The sequence below is a fragment of the Chinchilla lanigera genome, unplaced genomic scaffold (assembly GCF_000276665.1).
Source record: "Chinchilla lanigera isolate Chin_1 unplaced genomic scaffold, ChiLan1.0 scaffold00016, whole genome shotgun sequence".
Taxonomy (NCBI): Eukaryota; Metazoa; Chordata; class Mammalia; order Rodentia; family Chinchillidae; genus Chinchilla; species Chinchilla lanigera.
In genome coordinates this window covers 6,593,030-6,609,051 of record NW_004955417.1, presented here as the reverse complement: position 1 = coordinate 6,609,051, position 16,022 = coordinate 6,593,030, and the positions used below count along the sequence as shown (strand labels likewise).

Below are 16,022 nucleotides of genomic sequence, written 5' to 3'. Positions count from 1 at the left end.
AAAATTAGGAACATTGTTTCCCTAACAGAGTTTAAAAGGGAACGTGGACCAACACGTGCTAAAATTTAATCTTCATCATTACTTGGGAAAGATTTCTTAGTAGATATACAATGTTTCTCGGTGGTCTCACACTACAGCTCCTGGCCTCTCGGAATGCACCCCTTCAGTCTGTCAGCCCGAACTGACACGTGCATCATGTTTAAAACAATATTGTCAGTAACCCCATGAGTTATAAAACCAGGTAATCCAATGAGTTATCTGGAAACCTTTTTAAGAAGACAGAGGCAGAACTTCTTAGAAGTCTGAGAAGATTTTAGTCAACATCTGGAATGTCAAGAGAATGGTGGAAGATTTCAAATATGACAACATCTACAGCATCCCTAAGATGTTCTATAAAAGCACAATCTCCAGGGCCTTTTACGGTTCTTTGTTGCTAACAACGTCTTTGCCAGAGGCTTCTGGATTATAGTGCTTCCATGGTGAGCTCTGAGAAAGGCGATCAGTCTTGAGGATAAACAGAGAAAATTGCATCTACTCCATGTTTGCGTTAGAAAATGAATCAGATTCTCTATCAGAATTTCCCACAGTATTCCCTAAGTTATTATTCAAAAAGAATATTATGTTTTTACTCAGGTTTGAGATGTATTGCATAGCATATTGCAATGAATATTAAAGGACAGTGAAAAACAAGTTTGACTTCACATAATATAAAGTTTCCCAAACTTTCTGTAGCCCAGGGGAAAGTTCCCCAGCCATAAAACTGGAAGAGTCTTTGAAAGCTGCTGCTCCACTCATTCTCCATTCTCCTAATCCCTTAGGAGAACTGGCTCTCAGTACCTTTTAAACAAATTTGGAAGTCTTAAAAAACTCTTAAGGTCTTGATAAATCACCTACAACTCCAAAGATTCTTTATAGTAGATATTAGTGTTCATTTGAGATCAATATTCATAATCATATTTAATATATTCTTTTTTGTTTCTAGTTTGCCAGTTTACTTTAAATGGAAAAAGTAATTTTAACAGTTTTTTCAGTTGAACCAATTATTTTATTTATAGTGATAGATGTTCAGTTATTAGAGTTAGTTAGTTGATTATTTTTATATATGAACTTGGACTAGAGTAGTAACTGACCATGCTGTGGGCGTTACATTAGGACTGAGAAGTCAGTTTGCTGAGACCATCTCTATTTTAATCTGAGGTACGAATTAGTCTTCCACAAGAGATTATATAACTATATAAATGGTTTAGCCATAACTGCAGGCTCGTGGTTTCTTTTTCTTAATTTTTTCTTTTGCTTCTTCAGGTAATACTTGCAGGGTTATACTAGCTTCCAAATGAACTAGACTACATATGTCTCCATATTTTTTAATGCTCAGAAATTATTACCTTGACATGGGGATTATGTGCATTATAGTTTATATCCAGATGTCCCCATAAAGCTTTATGTGCTTATAGGTGGGGTTTTGGGGAGAGGTTATTAGCTCATGGGGAATGATAATTAACAGTGAATCCACTGATGAGTTTATACTAAATCTGCTGTTGGAAGGTGATGCCTGATCAAAGGAGGTGTCACAGAGGCACGGCCTGGAAGGGTTTATCTCCCTCTTTCCTTGATTGCTCTCAGCTGTCTGCCCCCATGCCAGAGCTGTTTCTCCTCTGCTGTGCCCTGCTGCCATGCTACTCTGCCTCGGATTCTGCAGACTGGACAGAACCCCCACAAACTGTGAGCCAAAGCAAATCTCTCATTTCCTAAATTGTGGGTGTTGGGTATTTTGTCCCAGCAATGAAGAAAGTAACCAATACAATCTGTTTGTGTAATTTTAAATTATTCAACAGATAAAAGCCCTAGTCTAAGGAGCATTTAAAGAAGTAATTCCTCTATAACTTTTTGATTTTTATTTTTAGGTTTTTCACTTCTGGAGTCATTTAGTTATTCATATTTTTTGAGAAATAAATTCACTTTACCTAAATCAGTGATTCTCAAAATATGGTTTTTCAGACCAACACATCAGCCTCACTTGGGAACTTGTTAGAAATAGGATTTTTCAAATCCTCTTTAGTCCAAAACTCTTATTTTAATAAGCTCTCTGGGTGATTGTGATCCACGTTAAAGTTCTAGATTTTCAAATTTAGTAGATTAAATTCTGTATTTTTTCCTTATACTTTAAAAATGATGTAAATCTTTTCCAGATTTTTAGTCTTATCCTCTTTCTAATTCTTGTTTTTGTTTTTTTTTAAAGGAATTAGCTGATTAAAAGTGTAATTGATTTCTTTATCTTTTCAATCAGCTATTAAATTTATTGATGAACTGGCTTTATTACTTAATGCAACAGTCATTAATACCATCATTAAAGTTCAATTAAAAATAATGGGTGAAAATTATAATTTTCTTTAATTACAGCAATCAATTTCAATCTATAAAATTTGTTTCTTTAGTTCCAAATTTATTCATAAAGTGACCTCTAAAAATGATCTTGAGATCTACTTTAAATTTTAGTTATGGATGAAAACACGATACCTCCTTCTAGTAGTATATTTTCTGGAGAATTCTACAAAAATAATTTACATCAAATTTCCATATTACTTGTATGGGTTTTCTCTACATCAGAAATTTTCATAGCATTTTGAAAATGTGAGTTATACTTGAGAATTTTATATATTTATAGGGATTTGACCCAATAAGCATATTATGTGTAAGCCAAATGAAGACTTGTGTGTATCTCTTATTTTCATGGTTTCTCAATATACTGTTTTTTTTTTTTTTTGTTTTGTTTTGTTGTTGTTGTTTCTGTTTTTTTTTTTTTTTTGGTAAGGTTGAATGAAACCAGAATGCCAGAAGTGTTCCCATAAAATGCACTATGCTATGTCAGGTTCCCATGCAAGGTCAGGTAAAAATGAAGACTCCCCACATTCTACATTTATACTTACTCTCAGTATTATTTCATCTTCTCTGTGGTTTGTGGCATCACGGAATGCATGTGCACTTTGCTTAACTACACATAGTTTCTCTCTAATGTGAGTTCTTTCATTTATTTCAAGGTAACCTGAAAGAATAGAAGGGTTTCCTAAATTATTTACGTACATAGAGGACTGCTTCCATGGATTTGACTAAATTGCGATAAATAAAACCTTCTTCATTTACCTTACATATATGAAGATTCTTTTCATGGTGATTTCTTTCATGCTTGTAATGATACCACTGTTTAATTAGAGATTTCCTAAATTGGTTACAAAATTAGGGATTCTTTCTACTGTCCTCTAATGTCGATGTGGGTCACATTGCACATTCCTAGTTGTTATCCAGTGTGAGTTTTTATGTGATAGTTACTGGAATAAGGTAAGGCTTTACCACATTTCTCGCATCCATAGGGTTTCTCCCCACTGTGAATTCTTTCAAGTACAGTATTTGCCAATACCTGTGTGCACTGAATGTGTTCCTGCAATGGTTTTGTTCATAGAATTTTTCTCCACTGTGACTTTTTTCATGTTTGTGAAAGTTACTAGAGCTACTAAATGCTTTCCCACCTTGCATTATGTATGGTTCTCTCCTGCATGAACTCCTTCACCGTGTTCAAGTCAGCCCTCACACATTACTCATACTCATAGGGTTTCTCTCTAGCCTTTGCCCTTGCATGCTTTTGAAAGGACAGGGAATCACTGCAGGTTTTCCCGTATTTCACTTATACACCTTCTCTCCAAATCCCCAATACTCATACGGTTTGAATTTATTGTGCACTATGATAGGCACATTTAACAATCAATGACCAAATAGAGGCTTTCTACAAACAAGGCTTCCAAGTGGTTTTGTTCCAGGTGTTTCCTATTCACATCAAGATCTGGACTCCTGATTTCCCTGTGCTGATTTCACAATTTATATTGACAGCATTTTCTACATCATTACTTCTTAGAATTTTCCTAAAATTAGATTCTCCCCATTTCTTCCACTGTTTGGCTTGAGTCTCCGAAGGTCCTTTCAATGCAGCTCGCAGATGGTAGAAGTAAAAAAGTAAGACAGGGTGGGTCTCAGCTCAGGAGAAGAACTTGAACACCATGACACAGGAAGCCAGTGATGTAAAACTTGCAGCATTGAAACAAATGTTTTACTATATCACAGTTTTAGTTCTAATATCTGGGACACAGATGAATAAATCCTGCTACTTTGGAGTGAGTTATATAGAATTACCCACATGCGAAGCAACTTAATTGCAAATCACTGCCTACTGGTTAGAGAGCCTTCTCTCCTTATTTATTTGGCTTCATTTAGTATTGCTCTTAGTGTTCATTCAAATGGCAGTCACACACAACAAAGAACATAGTGTTTTTGAGAAATACTTTATATACTCTATAATTTTTCCATTTAAAGTCAATCTGCTGACTTTTTATATGTTCGCAGAGCTGTTACACCCTAAGATTTAGGAATCCTCAGTACAATATGAATTTTCCCATGTTATGCAGTGTTTTGATCAAACTGTTCTTGCTGTCATTTTTGGTTATTTCCTGAAATGGTGATAGATTTATTTAGATACACTATTACCAATAACAATATTGCTCTGGGACCCAGTGTTTATTTGTGTATTGGAAAGATACCCTTCCTCGCTAACACTGGAATGGCAGGCACATATGCACAGTGGTTAGACCCATTTCATCATTGCAGCATGACTCTTTCAGATGGTGGTCAGAGCTTCAATATACCCTGCCTGCTTTTTAGACACTTGAAACCTTAGAATACATGAAAGTCTATGTTTCCGGTTAGCATATGTTGACTACTTCCTTTGTGAGCCCATTTGTGTTGGGTGAGTCTGGTATCCTATCCTGTGAGTTAAGATGGATCACAAAAGAAATCATTTCCCACAATTTATCTGCTTTTTGAGCTCCAAACTGATTTCCACATGGGAGGCGAACATAGGCGTCTTTCCCATATGGATTTTACAAGATTTATGGTGATGAAACACCTTGGTTTGCCCAGGACTACTAATTGGGAAGGTCCCGGACAAACCTGGACAAGTTGGCCACCTCAAGTGTAGCCACTGCAGGAAATGCTTGAATGAGAGGGGCAGACCCTAGTTAGAGCACTCAGTCTAAGAGGAAGCAAGAGCTTGTGCTATTTCTACCCTACTCTTAGAGATGGCCATGTGGGATCCTGGCTCCCAGGCTGGGCTTTATTGAGCTCTTTTGACCTGAGGATGGGAGGTGGGGTTGGAAATCATGTGGTTTTTGTACAGACTATTCTTCTCTTTAAAGGCTATTAAAATACTTGCATCTTCTTGCAAAATAGAAATGTGCAGAAGGAGGCAGTACCCATAGTTCCCAGATCTTTTCTAAGTCTCTCTTCTTCAGGGTGAGGTACCAGGCAGCTGGGGCTGGAAGTTTTGCTTTGTCACGTGGCGGGAGCAAATCAAGGAGGAGGAAGGTTTATTTAATCACTGCATGCATCAGTTTCTTCGCCTGTGAATGGGAACAGTAACAGTTCCCATCTGTGAAACAATGAAACATTGCCTTACTCACAGGGAGTACACAACATATGTAAGCTATTTAGCATTCATTTTTTTTTCCTGCTTAAATCACATATGTAGAGCCACTTTGATTTGGCTTTCCAGTTGTCCTTTGACCCTACGTTCATGGTATTCTGATTTTTGAACTAGATGAAGAATTATTAAAGTTTGTAACTTTTGTTGGAAACAGCTTGGGATGGTTATTACTGAATTTTTCTGTACTTTTAGAGTTTGAGGCTCTCAGAGTTTTCTTATCGCTTTGCAGTGGATGTTGGTCTGGGGCTCACATCCTTTCTGTCATGGTCTTTCCTTCTAAATCTTGTCTTTTCAAAGGATCTGCTTCCATTGGTCTGGGGTAATCTATGTTACTTTGATGTCAGTATCTTTTGTCATTACCCTTGTTTATGGTTCTTTTTTCTCTAAAATCCATGTGCTAGTCCTGCAGTTTTGACCATAGCAGAGAAAAAAACAGAAAAGGAAAGATATTGTCAGGATAGGAAACCACTACATCTGAGAAATACTTGAAATGAACTCAACCAAAATCCTTTACACACAAATTCTTCCTACTCCAAGATCACTCTGCCCTAGGACTCGAAGTGAATTATTACTACAACTTATTTCTACTTATTGCACATGAGTTATTTCCACCAAGATCTAAGTCTTCACTCTGACCTTAAGGGTCCCTGGTAAACATACTCTGACTTTTAGAATGGGTCCTGTTTCCTTTTAATTTTAGATGACTACTATAGGCAGAGATCAAATCCTCTAATTCAGCCCAGTATGTGGGAATCTGCTTACAGGAAGGGAAGTTTCTGTTTGAGGATCCCATCGTGAGCCTGACATATACCATCACACATTTTCACTATGTTCTGTTGATCTCTTTGGCATGTTTGTCACCTCCAAAGAGGGAGACAACAGTTAGATTTTTGAATCTCTGAATCATAAATTCTGTCTTTCCACCTTCTGCAACCATGAGAACTGAGGAAGAGGATAGCTAGAGCTTTATTTTCCTGACTTGGCCATGAATCATGCTTGGAGACATCCTCGTTGAACTTCTGAGACTCATTCAAATAGATGAAAGATTAAGCAAATTTATCTTTTTTTTTTTTTTTAACTTAAAAAATCACTTGCTCCTAATGCTTACCTGTTATCTCCTTGGAGAAATTTGACCTTCAGGGGATTCTTTAGCTGAGCTGGAGAACAGTCATGGCTTCTGCTACTTATAGAAAGATGAGACTTCAGAACCTCATCATTCCTTCAATGGACAAATTTATTCCCTCTTAACATAGTTTAGTATTTTTAATATTGGTTAAGATCAGTGCTTGAATTTACCCTACAGAGTTTTAGAAAATATGTTCAAATGAGTGGTAATTCTGAGAGATTCCTAAGAATGTATCATGTTGGCATACTGAGGAGATATGGAGTTATGGTTTAGATCTTAAATATCCTCCAAAGACTCATGTACTAGAGATTTGTCCTCAGCAGGTAGCTTTATTAGGAGGTGACCGAACCGTGAGGGGATGGAGCCTACAGAAGTTAGGTCACTGAGGGCAAGCCCTTCCTGGGGGTTGTCTCAACACCAACTCCTTCTTCTCTCACATTCTCTTTGCTTGCCATCTTTCATGAGGTGAAGCGCTTTGTTCTACCATGTGATCCCCACCATGATATTCTGTGACAGGCCCCAACGGAATGGGGTTAAGTGACCATGGATTGAAAGCTCTGAAACTATGAGTGGAAACAAATCTTTCTTCCTTGTGGGTTGTTTGTCTCAGGTATTTTTTCACAGTCACAGGCAGCTGACTGACACATAATACACTATACACTACTTAATGTACTTACTTCAACTACATCCTGAAGAGCTAGCGTTTCACATAAGACACTGGGGAATGTTGAAGCAAATGGATTACGATACTTGAATAGGTAAAGTGGTGTAATAGGCAGCCTTTTGAAAAATGAGTTACCCATATATTCTTTTGGTATGAAATTGTGCTTATTATGAGGAAAATAAAGGCTATAAAATAAGATGAACCTATCTTGTTCAAAAGCTTGTTCAAAAAAAGTTTTGAGGTGTACAGAAATTCTAGACTATTACTTATTAATATGTTACTAGTGTTTATTTCTGGATGAGTACATGTGTTGGGAGCTGCAGAGGCTGGAAAGTAATTACAGGTGCAGGACAAAGCCAGCCCAAGAACATGGGAGCTCCTGGAAGCAGTAAACAAGCCGTTGCAGCTTGTTAACTGATTGCGGGATAGAGAGGTGAAAATTAACGAATCTCTTGGTGTAAATAAACACTCTACTGTTCTTGGGCAGTTCCCCATCTCCGCTGAGAGAGAGGACCTCCACCTGACCCCAGCTTTTGTCTCTTGTCTAGTTTTTCCTCATTCTTGCCTCTGTTCCTTCCTGGGGTACAGCAAGAACCGAACGGATCCCTACATATATAAATGATTTTTTTGTACTGTTCCACTTGCTCAGCCATATTTTCTACAGTGAATGTACATATACAGCAATGCAGCAATATTAAATTTTTCAAAAGAATGCGTTGCTGAGCTGCAAGAGCATTGTCTCCATTCATTTTTAGGTTTTATTTAAATCACTACTTTCTTCCAAATTCTGCTCCACACCGAGAAATTTGAATTCCTGAAAAAAAGCAATAACCGCTATGATTTTCTTTGTAGCTTCTAGGCATCAACTCTAGCGCATCTCTGTACTTCTTGCTTTTAGTTGAGCAGTGAAATTACCTCTGAGGACCTTTGACACACACTAAGGAGGACTCCTGGTAGGAACTGGGGCCTCCAATCCTAACATTTTATGTCCTATCTTCATTCCATTTAGAAAACAGCCCTCTGCGGAGGTTAGAAATGCCAGGAACCACATGAACGTTCTCTTCACTTGAATCTACAACAGAGGGCAAACGCCTTTCCTTCTCCACAGCAAAGCTAAGGAAAAAGCTGTTTTCTGCAGATTTATTAGGCATAGTACTCAATCCAACAACTGAGCCCCTGTGCTAATTTTTTTATTTGCATAAGGAATGGATTGTTGGATAAAAAAAGATGCAATTTATAACACCTCTATTAATAAAGCTTGTAGAGTGGATGATCACTTCTGTCATTACCTGTGATAAACCAATCTATGATTTTCTGATCCCCATATCACATGGTTATAAAAGGAACAGAGTTGCATGTGTATCAGATGGTGCGTTTAGGGTGGTATGGCTGTAGGGATGCATGCGTATCAGACTTATATGGGGAGGATCATCAACAGAGTTTCTATCTTTCTTGATAATATCCTTGCTTTTTTTACTACCTTGGTGTCTTTTGTGCTGGCTACCCTCCTTTCCAAAGGAAAATTTAACTATCTACAAAGGTCCTCTGCTTTGTTAATTCCTATCAGGACTGACTTTACCAAAACTTTATTAGTTCAATAAGTTTTCATTTCAGCAAATATTTTATCCTTTGCAGTCTGGTGATTAACCCTATTGATTGTCTTTTTGCCTTTTTAATTGTAGCAACTTATTAGAGATTTTTATTATTATCCTGTAAATTCCTCAGACTCGTGCTCTGTGGCATTAGCTATGTATTCTGAGTTCTGTGAGCTCTTTTAATTGCTTCTCTGAAGTGTGGACTTATTTTGGGAGAAGGTCACGGTAGTTTTCATTAATCCAATGTTACTTTTAGAATCTCTCGCTTTCATTTAAATCCAAAATTCCATTAGGTTTTCTTTAATTATTTCATCAAATGAGTCTAGTTTCCATTTTGTAAGGAGTCTTTCCTTTATAAAAGGTCAGCCTCATTGACACATTTGCAGTTACACTGCCCTTTTTAGGAGTCAGAAGTAGACTGTTTCATAGCTAGCCGAAAGAGGGGGTAGGGTGTGTTGAGGGAGGCAGGAACTATACACCCTATAAAACATCCAGTCATTCATTTCTTTTTTCTTTTGTCCCTTAACCATTGGGCATTATGTTCACTTCTCATTTTTTTTTTTATTTTAAAAAGGTAGAGGTCTTGGAATTAAGTAACATTTCAAGTAATTAACAGCTTTCATATAATTGACATTTCAGGTTAAAATGAATCTTTTGAATTCTTTGTGGAATGTTTACTATGCTTGCCTCAAAATAATATATTATTAATACAAATTTAACGATGAAATATATTAACACTCTGTGCTGTGCACTGCAGGTAAAGAAAACAAAACAAAATTGCCTGACTTGTTTTCAGGCCTTTACAATATAATGGAAAGTCAGTTTCTTACAAAAGAGATCTGTTTGTGGTTTAAATATTTTACAATAAAAGGCTGTGAACACTTGCTTCTATGGTAGTAAACAATCTTAATTATTTATTTAGGCCCTTGTCTGTAGAGCTTTCTAAAAATTCTTTGAACATGACCTTAGTTTAAACAAAAAACAGAACTACACACCTTTGGGAGGTTTTGTGTAGGGTAGCTGCCACTTTAAAAAGGTTCAGTTGTACAAGAAATGTTCACAGATGAACGTGAGCATAGCCAACTCAATCAGAGTTACAGTGACTTCTGTAAGTGGACTGATAAAAAAGTGATGATTTTGAGGAAATATGATTGCTGTCTGGATACTCACTGAATACTTTCAGAACTGGATAGAAATGGGCACAACAAATAATGTAATTTGCATATAAATGAGCATACAAAGTTTTAGAATACTGGTGTTTGCAAATCTTAAAATTCTGAAGGGGGTCATTTGAGGGTAATAATAGAAGGTGCTACCTTTTACAAGAGTGTTGTGCCTAGATATACCTCCAAAGCCTCATGCAGCCGTGGGTGGGGAAGCTTTTCAAAGGTCTCTGGAACTAGAATGTGTGATGCTGAGATGAAGGGTGTGTGACTGCTAAATCAGTCCACCGAGTGGTTTGACATAGTTCTGGCTGGGATGAAGGGTATGAGAGCTACACCCACCCTGGGGCAGGCAACCTGCATAAAATATAAGGGGCAGAAAGAGGCCTAATGTGCTTTCACCTGCCTGCTTGCTGTGGAGTATTTCTCCTCTCTGATGCCCCTCTGCCATGCCACCCTACCTTGGAGCCAGCTGATTATGGACTGAAACCTCTACAAACTGTGAGTCAAAATAAACCTCCCCTCCTTTTAACTTTGAGAGTCCAGTATTTGGTCTCAGTGATGAGAAAAGTAACCAGGACAAAGAGTTATTATAGGAATTGTTCAGGCTGAGACAATGAATGTGCCTTTTGAGACTGATGCCATGTAAGACAAGTACCCACAGTCACTCATAAAATATCTCCTGTTTCCACTGTTAGTGCCAGGATGTGCTATTACATGAATATTCTTAGTTACATCTTATATCATACCATTAATTCTTTTTTTTTTTTTTTGGAATTGGGGATCAAACTCAGGACCTTGCTCTTGGCAGGCAGGTGCTTGTACCACTGAGCTATATCCCCAGCCCTCATACCATTAATTCTTAGAGTTATCTTTAAATGAGTCAAAGGGCATCCCTGAGAAAGTGTTCTTAAATGTCTGTATATCACACATGTCAAATTCCAAATGCACCCCCCATAAAAATATTAGTTAGTTCTTTGTATATCCCACAGAGAAGGCCAAGGAAATACTGTATTGCCAAGCACAAACTACCCAACTGCTATGAGTTCCAATGCATGGTACTGGTTAATCATCTAACAGAGGAAATACTTTTCCCCCCAAGTACTTTCAAGATAATTCAGTGTTATGCTTGATTGGTGGGTAATTATGTTTCCTCACTAAGCTTCTAATACCAACAAAGTCAGACACGCACGTCTTATTTTTAATAATAGTGACTTGGAAGTAATAGCTGAAGAATGAATGAATGAACAAAGGAGCATGGTTTGGATCAGCATCTTTGCCCCTTTTTGCTCTGAGCTCACTGAGACTAATGGACTAATCACTGTGTGTAACTGTGCTAGTGGGATTTGCATGCAGTCCTTTATCCTTAATAACTTAACTGTAATGTTCAAAAACTAAATTCCAACTAGGCATGAGTAAATAACGAATATATATAAGAACTGTATATCTTATAGGTGGTACTGAGCCAGTGTTTTAGCTAATTTCTAGCAATGTTAGAATAATTTGTATTATTTTTGTAGGAATTTTACACAGTGCCTGGACAATATATGTTCGCTCATATACATCCACCCCACAGTGCACTATTGGACAAAGTAAACCAGAAAGATCTTTTGATAATTAAATGAGATAGCATATATAAAGTGATTAGAACAATGCACGGGAAAAGTGATTGTTAATTTAACACTAGCCATTGTCATTATGATTTTATTATTGTATAACCGGGAGCTTCAAGTCTACAACTGAATAACCATGGAGAAAGTTGATCTTATTTTTATTTATTTATTTTTTTGTAGTACTGAGGATCAAACTCAGGAACTTGCACTTGCCAGGCAGGCGCTTATGCCACTGAGCTATATCCCCAGCCCAAAAGTTGATCTTATAAACCTGACAATACTACAGCAGAGTTTCAATTTCTGATCTCAAAGGGTTTTTATTCTTAATTTCTCAAAATGATTGGAGTATGGTTACTTCCAGTGCACCTACAGTTCTCAGGAATAGTTTCCCCAATTTTTTTCTGTGGTTAGAGAAGTTTCAGGACTAGATAACTTAATTCAGAGCTTGTTTTGTAGGTTAGAGAGCCGTGAAAGATTTACCTAGATCTGTGTAGTCAAGAGCATTCCACTAGGACCTGTTTGTAATGCTGGTACAAAGCAACCTTGTTCTAGGGTCTCTGGAGCTCGACTGTTCTTGTGGGTGTGCAGCTACACTTCTGGCTCTGTGGGCTTTGTGCCCTTTCCCTGCTATCCAGCTGCTGAAGCAGTTGTTGTCACCCTGAAGAGATGGAGTTTTCCATCAGACATGCAAGTGACCCCTGCTAATGGGCAATGTTGGAGATGCATTCTAGCAACTGTGTAACTGCCCCTGGTACATTCTACAATGAGTTTGGGAGCAGACTTTTAACATTTTTTAAATTGTATGATGATGTGTTGCCAAATGTAATAGCTTTGACAAAACTGTCCTTATTTCCATACTTTCAAATCCAACAAATTAGGTAATTTGCCGTTGGTTTCCTATTCATTGGTGCATGTTATTAAGGTCTTATAGTTTTCCTTTTTTTTGTTATATGATTAGAGGGTATAAAGATTTATAAATTTTTCCTAAACATTTAAGAATCCAAAGTTGTGCAACAACATTTTTCTTTCATTTGCTTTCATTTTTCTTCTCCTCAGGTAGTAAAGATATATTTCTGAAGCAACAAACGTATTAAAAAAAGCTAAAGGCATGCATTGTACACCAGGTCGTCAGCACTGCCACAAATCTCTTTTGAATTCTTTCCTATCAGTCATTTAATAAATTCTCAGCAGGTAGAAAGAGGATATGAAGCAGCATGGTCACTTCTTTACACATTTCAGGGCTTTTATTTTAGGTGTTTTGGTTTTACTATTTCTACTTTAGGGCAAGTATTATTTACAAACAGTATAGAAAGTGTATTTAGTTCCCATGATTATGCAAGCCCAATTTAACAAATCATTAAACAAAGCCAGTCTATGTAACACACTTAAGAGCCCCAGATGTACCTGGGTTTGCTGGCACGTGTTTGTGATCCCAGCACTTTGAGAGACTGAGGTTGGAAGATCACAAGTTGGTGCCCAACCTCAGCAACTTTGTGAAAGTGTCTCAAAATAAAAAGTAAAAAGAAGGGTTAAGAATGTAGCTTAGTCTGAAGGCCCTGAGTTTAACTTCTAGCACACACACAAACCAAACCAAGCCAAACTAAAAAAACGAAACAAAAAAACCCCTCCAACAGCAACAACAAACAGCAACAGCATCAAAAACCCAGCCAAACTTAATGAGCAAGCACATTACTAAGTGGATTCTACTTTCAAAATTTTATCACCCTACTCAGATTTCAGAAACATGAATTCTTGATATGGTTAAAGTGATCCAGGGAACATTGATGCCCAAACTTTGTCACTTCTCTGCTTGCAACCATGTAATGATCTTAACATCATGCTTACCAGGTCCCCATGTACTTTCCTAACCTGGTTAGTGTTGTCTCTCTTTCTCCCTCCATTCTTTGTGCTCCTGCCTCCCAGCCTTGCTTTCATTTTGACACATTTGTTTCAGATGCAGAGGACTTAACATTTGCCTTGTGCCTGGAAACGATCTCTCCCTCCTTTATTTAGTTCAAGCCTTAGCTCAAGTACCACCTCTTCTGAGAAACCTTCTATCACTACTCCACCTAAAAGAATACTACGTTCTGCCACTCCTTCATCATCCTTCCTTGATGTTTTTCAAATCATATATTATCATTTCAAATGATATCATATATTTGCTTGCTTACTTAATGTCTAGTTCCCTCATTAGAATGTAAATTGTATGAAAGCAAGATCTTTTCTGTTTTGTTCATTGCAATATTATCAACATTGTGCAAAAGGTCTGGCCCAAGTAAGCATCAAGAAACACTTATTGCAAGAATTAATGTGCATATCAATTTGTATGCTGATTGGTCTGAGCCAGGCATTGTGACAGGCTGTCTTGTTTTCTCCTTTAGTCTGCATGACTGTATATGATAACTTACACTTTCATTTTGTTTAAAGGGAACCTGTGACTCAGAGGTTTAAGGCATACAGCTGGGATTCAAAACTAAGTGATTGATTTTGTTTGATGTGGCTAACTAAAAAATATGTTTCTGTGCAGGAAAATGAAGGATGAAGGGCTTTGCTTTCCATAGGATTGTTTTTATAGGGTAATAATAATTTTTTTAAAAAACTGAACTTGCAGAAGTTCTTGGACCCCTGTAAAAAAAAAAGTTAAAAAGAGAAAAACAAACTGGTGTTCATTATCTTGTATTTCATATACTGTATATAGGGAGACAGCTAGAGAATGACTAGTTTTTAAGGCGATGGATTTGAGTTATAGCTTGTATAGCAGTTTTGACAAAGAATTTTAGATTTTTCTAGAAGGGATAAGACAAAGGAAAAGGATTTTTAGTTTCTAGAGGTGGAAACTTGGGGAAAAGAAAATAAATGGCAAGGAAAAGCCAAGTAATAAAACTTGCTACTGTGGATTATTAGTGAATATGGTAAAATGGTAACATCTGCAAATCACAAGGGTCTAAAATGGTCTTCAGTGGTTAACCTTTCTTCTTCCAGGGAGTGAGGGACAGAATACCTTTTGTCTTTGTGAATCCATGTTTGCTTTTAGGAAAATAAAGGGAATATAGAAAGCTTTCTTGCATCTTATCTGTTTTTAGCTCAATAACTCCTCATATTTTGGAACATGCTCTACTGGACTTCTACATTTGGTTTTTAAAATCTGCATTTTGGCTATTGGCAAATAGCCTGAAGTTTCAAAATTTAAAGGACCCATTAAGTTTATAACACTGATTTGAAATATGAAATCAAGTTAAAGTACTGACAGAAACAGTTTATCCCCCCTTTTGGGTTAGTATTTATTATAAAAATCTCTCTTTTTTTGTTGTTGTTATTGTTGTCAAGTGGAAGAATGGAAGGTGTGATACCTTTCCCTATCCATCACAAGGGCCACAACCAACACTACTATGACAAAAGACAGGCTCACAAGAGAAAAATAACACATTTATGCAATCACAATTTTACATGACACACGGGAGCTTTTTCAGAAATAAAGACGCATGGAAGACGACCCACTTTTATATTTAGTTTGATGAAGAATGTGCAGCTATACAGAAATGTGATCGGATAAAACAATATGATCCAATGACGATAGACTGAGACTGGAATCCAGCAAGGTCTATCTGTCAGAGTCTTTTCAGGCTTTCTGTGTAGCATGCCTTCCCTCCATTATGGGATGTGGGGCAGGACTCCTCTGGACTAACGTCTCAGGGAGAAAGGTGGACAAAGAGAGTGGCGCGAGAGGTTCCAGTTTCTAACGACACACTTTGGCAAAAAGGAATTCTGTCTTCTGTGACAAAGCAACAACAACAACAACAACAGCAACAACAAGCCAAAAGAAACGTGAGAGAGAACAAAGGACGGGGGACTGAGGGCCGGAAATGATCACAGGAACACTTTAGATCTGGGCTGCTCTTGAGACGCTCCAGGCTTCTCTAGATCAAAGTACTCAGCGTCCTAAAGGGGCCTGCTTTCAGATATCATTTTCTGAGTCCCAACATAAGCAACACTTAAGAGTTTTAAAAGAGAGTCCCTCCTTGAAGACCATTCCTCAAAGATCTGTTTTCCTATAATAATATTCTGTTTCACACTTAGTTCATCTTTCTCTTTGGACAGTGAAAAAGCTAACCTCTATGCCAGGGACCTGAAGGTACCTGTCCTAGAGGTTGGTGTTGAATTCTTACTATTCTTTGTCATGGTGAGCATCAAAGAGGCCTCCCACCATTGAGTTAGTTAGGCAAAATTTCAAACCTAGTTTTCTTTTCATCATCTTGATGTCAACAGCATTAACCTCAGAAAACTACATGCGCACCCATGTTTATAGCAGTGCAATTTGTAATTGCTAAATTGTG

At 37.4% G+C, this 16,022-nt stretch overlaps 1 long non-coding RNA gene across 1 annotated transcript in view; it reads left to right on the top strand.

Moving 5' to 3' along the window:
• The window catches only part of LOC106148179, a 197,235-nt gene that overhangs the window by 49,260 nt on the left and 131,953 nt on the right, over positions 1 to 16,022 (top strand). The gene's annotated exons all lie outside the window — the stretch shown is intronic.